This window comes from Carya illinoinensis, chromosome 3, assembly GCF_018687715.1.
Source record: "Carya illinoinensis cultivar Pawnee chromosome 3, C.illinoinensisPawnee_v1, whole genome shotgun sequence".
Lineage (NCBI taxonomy): Eukaryota > Viridiplantae > Streptophyta > Magnoliopsida > Fagales > Juglandaceae > Carya > Carya illinoinensis.
Genome location: NC_056754.1, coordinates 2,291,769 through 2,300,480, shown reverse-complemented (window position 1 = coordinate 2,300,480; position 8,712 = coordinate 2,291,769). Strand labels below are relative to the sequence as shown.

The 8,712-nt window shown below is 35.8% G+C and overlaps 1 long non-coding RNA gene across 1 annotated transcript; it reads left to right on the top strand.

Annotated features, from left to right (window-relative positions):
* Positions 1-517: 517 nt before the first annotated feature.
* Positions 518-8,510, top strand: LOC122302424. Its single transcript, XR_006240460.1, has 3 exons — positions 518-675; positions 1,516-4,361; positions 7,597-8,510. It is a non-coding gene; the product is annotated as an uncharacterized LOC122302424 (long non-coding RNA).
* The last annotated feature ends 202 nt before the right edge of the window (positions 8,511-8,712 follow it).

Here is an 8,712-nt window from a genome sequence, read left to right as displayed (position 1 = left end):
CTTCCTCACTACTCTGCAGATTGGTGATTGGACTCGGTCAAGCTCCCATAATGTAGTGTGTATACACAATAGCCACGAACTTTCCATTTGATTTGATTATTGAAATTCTATTTTACGAAAATGTGTATTATAAAATGAATACATTGTAATAAAAATGAATATTTACTACAAATTATTTACAATGAAAATAATTATTTATAATAGAAATATAATTGTTTTGAGAATAAATAATTGATCACAAATTAATAAATAATTTTTTTATAATGACTAATAATAATGAAATAGAATAAAAGACTGTCATGATAATTAAAATTAGAAGAAGCATCGCATCTGATCTGATCTAGTCAATTGCTAAGTCCTCTCGCTTTTATTTATTTTTTATTCATATAAAATTTCCAATTTCCATCTTATCCACCAAACTCGATCATTTGGTTGTACATACGTGCGTATAATATATTATCAACTGAAGAAATTTCTAACCACATACTATAATTACACATGCACTTGAATGGTACTCATCTATAAATAGGAGTGTAGGAGTGAAATGGCCTCTCAGTACAAACCATTACTCAGCCATCAACAAAATGAAGGCTATAATTCTTATTTGCATTCTCTTCACTTTCCTTCTTATCTCATCCCCTCTAATTGCTGCTCGCGAATTGGCTGCGTATAAGGGTAAGAGCACATGAGTAGTACTACATCTTCTATATTCATTAGTCATGTCATCATTTTATTGCAAAATTCAAAAGATATTATATATTCTACGTCATAAGTTACTTATGATGGCCACAGTTTTAAATATTATCCTCTTGCAGCTTTTCTATAATAACAAATTTTTTTTATTTGAATTTCCCAATCCCTAATTTGTGACTAGTTGTTTAAATAATTTTAATCATATGCGTACCAATTGTTTATCATGAATTTAACACAAAGATATATATATATATATATTATAACACATGCATGCATGAAATAGAAGAGAGTTCATAAGAGCTAGTACTTGTACGTGATGCTAGATTTTAGAAATTATATATCCACCTGCCCTTTTTATAAAAGAAAATAAGTATATTTTTAATTACTTTACATTGTAAATTACTTGCTCTGTACATAATATTAACATTTGCTAGCTATTCATGTTCTGATTTTATCACAGATCATATAAAACGTATAAAAGGATCCTATAGAATAATCTCTTCAGTATTGTTAAAATTGCTCTTCAAGACTCATAACTTATAAGGTATCATATATTATATTATATATTCATGAGAAACTTTAGTAATAGAAAATAATCATGGCATGCAGTGATCAGATCAAGACACATATAATAGGAAAAAAACACGATAGAACATGGAGATTATGAAATACATGACTGAATTATTAAAATATATATGGGCTATGATAATTTATCCTGTACGTGATGCTATTATTGCACTGGCAAATATGTTTACAAATTAATCATGACTGAATAAATATGAAGAGCTAATCTAGTTATTAATTTTCGATCGATGGATGCAGGAGTTACTCGCGGAACCAAGAATCCCAAGAATCCAGCAGTACCATGCGGGCGTGGCAAACGATATAGTTCTTGCTTACCAAAGCCGCCGCCCCCCAAATGTAATTCAAAATACACCCGCGGTTGCAAGCCATGACCTCAAGGACCTTGAATCAGTACTAGTACTACTTAATTATTGTGGTGTGGGGAAAGTATGAATAAATAGTACTACTAAATTAAGTTACGATCGAGTAGTACTCATGTATTCCTCTTGAGAATAAATAGGATTTGGTTTGATACCATGATTAATATTGTATTGGATCTCGTTCGATCGATATTCGAACTTAATTCCTTTGCAGTATGGAAATATATTAAATGTAAAATATGCTAGCTGCACCTTGATCATATGCTGTACGTATGCCAATAAATTAAAAATAATCGAGATGACCGGCATAGTTTTGGTCATCTTCTTGTCCTATACCTCAAATATTTAATCATTTTCTTAATGTCATTACAAAGGATACGCCATGTTGCAGCTCTTGAATCCTTCGGAAATCACCCTATATTTCGCAGCTGATGGATTGTACCAACAATCGTGGCTTCATCGCATGTTGGACGTCATATAATCGTTGCAACTGCTGGAACTCAGCTAATGTCGTGAATCGTTGGCTTTATAGATGTTTTCCATCGTTTTTTACTGATGGAAAAAACAGAGGAAAGCCGTTGCAACTGTCGTTAGGAGAATCGATTGTAATCGCTGCACTTAATTGTTTGGGTCGATTTACAACGTCGCAGTCCCCCAAAGATGCCGCTGCAATTATCGATTGCATCCTCGACTGAATCCACAATTCGATGTAACTTGTATCGTTACGTCGGCAGCCCATCCACCACAAATACTAGTTATTTCGCTGATGCTGTCTTTTCTCAACGAGGTAGAAAGTAGACGGGTTTCTTCTGTGCCGCCGGTAGAACAATAGTTCTAACTTTACATCGGCAAACCGCGTCCACCACAGCGGCAGCCATACGGCGCTGCCCTGGTTTGAATCTGAAAACGAGCTCAGTGACTCCGTCCAAAACGCCGATCCGAGAGAGAGGAAAAGAACTGGTCTTCCCCTTTATTTCATTCCACCGGCCAGAATATTCACTTTTTGTCCTCCTCTATCCCGCATCAAGACTGCTCAAAGAAGGTCACTGGTTCGACGCCGAAGTGGCCGAGTTCAGAGATTCCGTACGAAACCGATCTGAGAGAGATGAAGAGAATTTGTTCGGTGCTCTGCCTCTCCCTTCGATCCTCTGCCTTCCCCTTAGAAGCCGACCAAAAGGAGCGGCCGAACTCAGTGACCGTCCGTCGCCGATCTGAGAGTGAGGGGCAGACGGAAAAATGGAGAGTGAAGGGTTCGGCCGTCGAGCCGTACTTGGAAGATAGGGTCTGGTAGGTAACCCTGGTACGACCCCTGGTAGGCTTGGATAACCCAAAATCCTTCCTCGAAAAAAGTCGACCTGCGCAGAAATGCCCTCAGGATTGTGCTCTTGGTCCTCAAGCAAATCTTCGGGATCGTGATTCCGAACGAAGCCGCCGATAACAGGGTCGTTTCCGTCGAAGCCGTGAGCTTCGTCGTCAGATCTATGCGATCCCAGAGCAGAGGCTCCCCTGGTCTTCAGTCTGAAATTTCTTCAACTCGAGCTAGGTCTCTCGGTGAGCGGTTTGCAGGTGATCTCAATCATGTTTGTGGGTCATCTTGGAGAGTTAGCTCTTGCTGGTGCTTCCATGGCCAGTTCTTTTGCCGTAATTCCTCCTTGAACCATTAACAAGACCCTGTTCTGGCCGGGTTCATTTACGGCATTGAAGGAGATGAGCTTGGTTGGGTTGCCAGCGCGGTGGGTCGACGGCGGAAGATCTGTAGACCATAAGGGGGCCGGAGAACGTACTGAAGATGTGAAGATCTGTAGGGGGAAAGTGAAAAACAGTGGGTATAAATTAAGGCGCACGGTTTTGTTGACTAATTTGAAAACCGTTGCAAAAGTTTTTTTTTTTTGTTTTTGAGATGTTGCAGCGACTTTTTTATTGCAACAAGTTCAAAAATCGCCATAAAAATTAATTTGAATATTGTAGCAATTTATAGTCGACGTAAAAAGCCAAAAAGTGTTGCAAAAGACCAATTTCGAATTTTGATGTAAAAAATTTTGCAACAACATAAAAATTGTTGCAAAATAAAGATTTTTTGCAACAATTTTTGTTCCATCAAACATAAAATTGCTGGAACAAGACCTTATTCTTGTAGTGTGTTCGAGAGCTAATATATATTAATCATTTATCCATTAAGAAGAGCAAGTGCAGTATACCGTATGGCAAAAGCTAAACAGTCATTAATTGTTGTCCCTCGGTTTGCTTTACTTTTATTCCGATTTTACGTTTTTGTCCCTTAGATTCGTGAACAGTTACTTCTCGACCACTTTGGCTTTCAGACCCCCTCTCTTTTCTTTCTCTCCACCTCACGGCACTTGCGGTCGTCAGTAGCTGCGGAGCACGCCGGACATGAGGGTTTTGTCCTCCCGCACTGTCTGATGCTTCTTTCTCCAATGGAAACCAAAGCCCGTAGAGAGAGAGAGAGAGAGAGAGAGAGAGAGAGAATGTGAGGCTTTTGAATGTATTCCTGGGGCTCGAAAGGAACCACCTCTCCACGGTCAAAGGCAGCCAGCTCAACGGAAACTCTGTTGGCGGAATTTCGTGTTGGCATTTTTTGACGTCTCGTGTTTCGAACTTGATCGTGTTTTGGGTTGTTGTTATCAGCGATCATTGGGTTAGATTTTCGCGGGTTCTGCTGGACCTATGTTTCGTGCAATTGGGTCCGTCTAGATGGTTTGCATTGTAGGGTTTTTGGGTTTAATTTCTTTGATTTTTTTTAATCATTTTAATCTTCATTTGCTTTTATATGTTCCTTGGTCTTCGCGGTGCCCAGTTGGTATGCCCCTTTTTGTTCCTTTTTTTTGCTTTTTACGTAATATGACTCTGAAGGGTACTTCACATATGCTCCTAGGTCTGAAAGTTTCTGTGCTTTTTTTCCATTTTTCTTCTTCAATTCGTGTTCTGTCTATTGCTTTTCCTTTGTCCATTTCTCTGTTTTGCATTTATTTTCTTTCATGTTGGTCGTGTTCAAAGTGGTTGAGTGTGAGGGAATCCGACATTTTCGATTTCTGTTTCTTGCCTATCAATATTATGTTTTGACTTGATTCTAAATCTATACGGAGGGCAATTCATTTTTTTTTAATTTCATTGTTTTTTTTTTTGGTTGATTTATTTGGTTTCTAAATTTTTTGTAAGTAACGTTCAATGGTTTAGATAAATAAAAAGAATCACCTGATTTTTACTTTAACAGGTTGTTCCTATCAATACAATCTGTTCAATTGTTAGAGGTTTTATTTGGTAGGTTATCAATGTAAAATCAATTGAGCATTTGGTTTAGGAGTTTTCTTGTAATGACTTATGAATGCTGACATGTGGTGGTTGTTCTTAGGAAATGAAAATTTATTTCTCCTCAAATTTATTGTTTTACCCTTTTACACAGTTGTGTTTACTTGATGATGGATAGAGTGTCATTTCTCTAACCATTTGATTGAGTGTTTACATGTGATTTTATCAATATTTTTTATCATTAAATAAAGGAAGGAAAATGCTGTTGTGCCGCCCGGGCGGTACGGCTCAAGTGTACTGCTCTGGAATTTTTTGTTTTATTTAGTAATTAAAAAAGTGATTTTAAGTGTGTTTGTGTATTTTTTACTTTTTGAAAATATTTAAATCTATTAAAAAAATGTGAAATTAAAAAGGAGAAAAAAAAAATTTATAGCTAGGCGGCACGCTGGGCGGTATGGTAGCCCTGCCTTAAAATAAAATATATGTTCAAACGTTGAATTGTAATTATTGAATTTGATATTACGAAGAGGAATTCAGTAAGTGTTAAGAGTGGAACGTTAGACTGAAAGGTTAAGCTCTGGTGCTGTTTGTTTTTGGGTTTTAAGTTTGAATGCTTCTGCAAGTGGCATTGAACACGTTTGATGAACAGCTAAAATGTCCTGAATTTTGCTTATAGAATTTGATTTGCAATTCATTTCTACCTAAGTTTTAATCTTTGATTTTCTGGGATACTTGTAGCGTTTGAGTTTGCGCCAATGTTTGAGGTAGTTTTTTGTTTATAAATGTAATATTTTTATATTCAATTAGATAATTATTTACTTCTCTTTTTTATATTTCCTTCTAGCTGCAGTTATTCTGTCATTAAAATATGGTAACTGGTTTGGGGTTTTCTTCTTTCAGAATGTAATGGATTATGTCATCCAATGTGAGGACCTTTTGAGTTAGCTAATTTTTAGGCAAGGTTGCACAAGGTTTTCAGAAAAATAGTTAGAAAAAGTATCTATTTGCTTAGAGAGACATGTGACAATTTTAATCTGCCTTATGACGGCCCAGAACCAGTCGTTGTAATATCTTGATGCTTTTGCTTTTTTTTTTTTTCTCTTCTTGCTTGGAAACAATTTACACGAGATTTACAATGAAGCACCTGTGTATTAATGGTCATATAGAAAAATTATAAGCATGCATATAGTTGGGTGGGTATGACTTGTGCCGCAAAAATTAATTTGATGCTTTGTGGTGCATAAAGTGGGAACTGTCTAGAATGCTGAAAGACCCTGGATTGAATCTGAGGGGTGTTTAGGAACAAAGTTAACAGATGTTTTGTGCAAGGCTGTGGCTATTTGTTGGTTAATCCCTTCTTAGCCTTGTGTGGATGTAACCTGGTGGAAAGTCTTCAGAAACTTTATTATGATCTTTCTTTTTAGCTTTAGGCTTCTTTGATTGTTGTTTACAGTGCATCGTTCCATTTCTTTTCTTTCTTAGTCTCCCTTTCTATCAGATCCTAATGAAATGGCTACATCAAGAATGACGCAAATCCATTCTTGCTAACAAAATTTAGAATAAAAAATTCTAATTCTTGAACACCAACAATATAGCTCAGATGCACTGTAGGTTGACTTTTGTCATTGTTATCTTATGTATGATTTTGAATTTTTATATGATCTTGCCTTGATTTCAGTGTGGCCCACCTTTCATTCAGCAGTAGTCATGGAAACCCAATATTTGTTGTTCCTTTTCTTCTTTGTGGGAGTCACGTTTTGTGTAACTTGCTCTGCAGTATCAACCTTGTACATAACTGTTGATGACCCTGTGGTCTGCTTTTTGGCTAGAGAAGGGTCATTATCACTATAAGCACCCTTTCAGCTGTGGTCAATACTGCTACTTTGATGAATGCTAATGTCAGCAAGAATCTATTGCATTTTCCTATCTTCCAACGATGGAGGTTGATAGAAATTATCAAAGTAATTTGATGATTTCATGGAAGTGAGGGCAGCAAGATATTAGTGTGTATTGTTAGTACCCTTTCTGTGTATGTATATTAGTTTTGTAATTGTTTGTATGAGATCATATTTGTTGATGCAGATTTTGTGTGGTGCATTTATAGATCTAAACGTATACAGCTAGGTGGTTTGGTGCTTTTTCATTATGGTTCCAACTGTTGAGAACTTGATGAATAGCAGAGAAAAACTAAAACAGAGGAAGAATACGAGAGTTTGTGTAATCTAATATTATTGATATCAAATACCTGAAGGTCTTGTAATATTTATACTACACAGAAAAATAAATGTATAACATAAATAACGGTATTTTAAATCTTCTTTGGCTCCTTCTCTGCCTTTAGCTTTTCTTCTTTAGACTTCAACTCCATGCTGTCAATATGAGAGGCTATACTCCAACACCAACAATGCAGATGTATAAAGCTAGATGTTTTTGTTGAAAAGGCTCTTTGAAGTTCATGGCAACCATGTGGGGTTTGAATTTGAAAGCTGGTCTTGTTCTTATTTGTTTGTGTCTATGTCTTTGGATCTGAATTATGTGCTGTGTTTTTTTCCTGTTTGTTACATTCTCTTGCTCCATTTTCTACATGCTTACTTTTATTTTATGGCAATTCACTGTGATTCGATGTCTATTTACTTAATATTTTTGTTGCTGTATTTTTTTAACATTTGTTGCTAATTTCAATTCAATACAGGTTATCTGTTCGGTTTGATCTATCGTTTGTTTCATTTTACTGGCCCTCATTCTCATCAGCTACTTTGGCTGTCTGCTGCGGGTCTCTTTCTTTGAACCTCACTCATAAAAAAATTGATAGATTTTTTCCCAAGAAATATTATTTGTTTTCTCCCAATTATTGAAAGAAGGATTGATTTTGTTTTTGTTTGTAATTATTGATGTAATTTGCTATCTGTTGGCGCAGATTTTATATGATCAACATGTAGATACAAATGTTAAAAGCTAGGTATTTTTGTTTTTTTTTTTTTTCCTTTGTGATGGTTCCATTAATGCAAATTTTAGGTAGATGTTTTGATAAGATTATTTGCTTGTAAATTGTAAAGGTTGTTTTGAATTTAGAGGATTTGTGTGAGGTTGTGAATTTAAGAGCTTGTCTTGCCTTTATTTATTCCTGCTTCTTGGTTTTGGATAAGAATTCTATGTTGATTGTTTTTTTCCTTTGTTTTCGTTGTTTCTTCCATTCTAATGCTTCATTTTCTAGACGCTTTCTTTTATTTGCAACTTACTGCTGACATGGACCAGTGGTAGCAACGACGCCACAAAAAAATTCAATGTCCTTTCCATTCATGTTGAGATGATATAACAACATAACTCTTGGATGTACATACTGCCTTATCTAGGTAATAGCTGTTTTGATTCTCCCAAAAAACACTTGGAAGTAATTTTTTGTGCTATGCTAAATTTGGATCAACAATATGACAAGATGTGATACCTTGTGGATAGAATCCGTAGCAAGATGCTTTTAGGAAATTGTTGGATAATGGTTCAGATGTTTCTAATTTTGGATTGTTTCAGGAATGATGCTAGAGAAGATGTGATACTTTTTATGAAAATCTTTGGCTATTAAATGTAATGACTACTGATTTTGGCATATTTTTTTTGGACTTGTTAGAATGAATTATTTTCAGTGCATATCATTCTAGGATTTCAAATGATAGAATTTAGTTTTTATTCTAGAAGATAAGATTACTATTCCCTAGCTCCTCCATGTTCCACAGGTAGACATGATTAGTTTTTCGCATTTGGGCGTCACATTTTCATTCTTTCGAGTGCCAATAGATGTTTTGAATTAAAG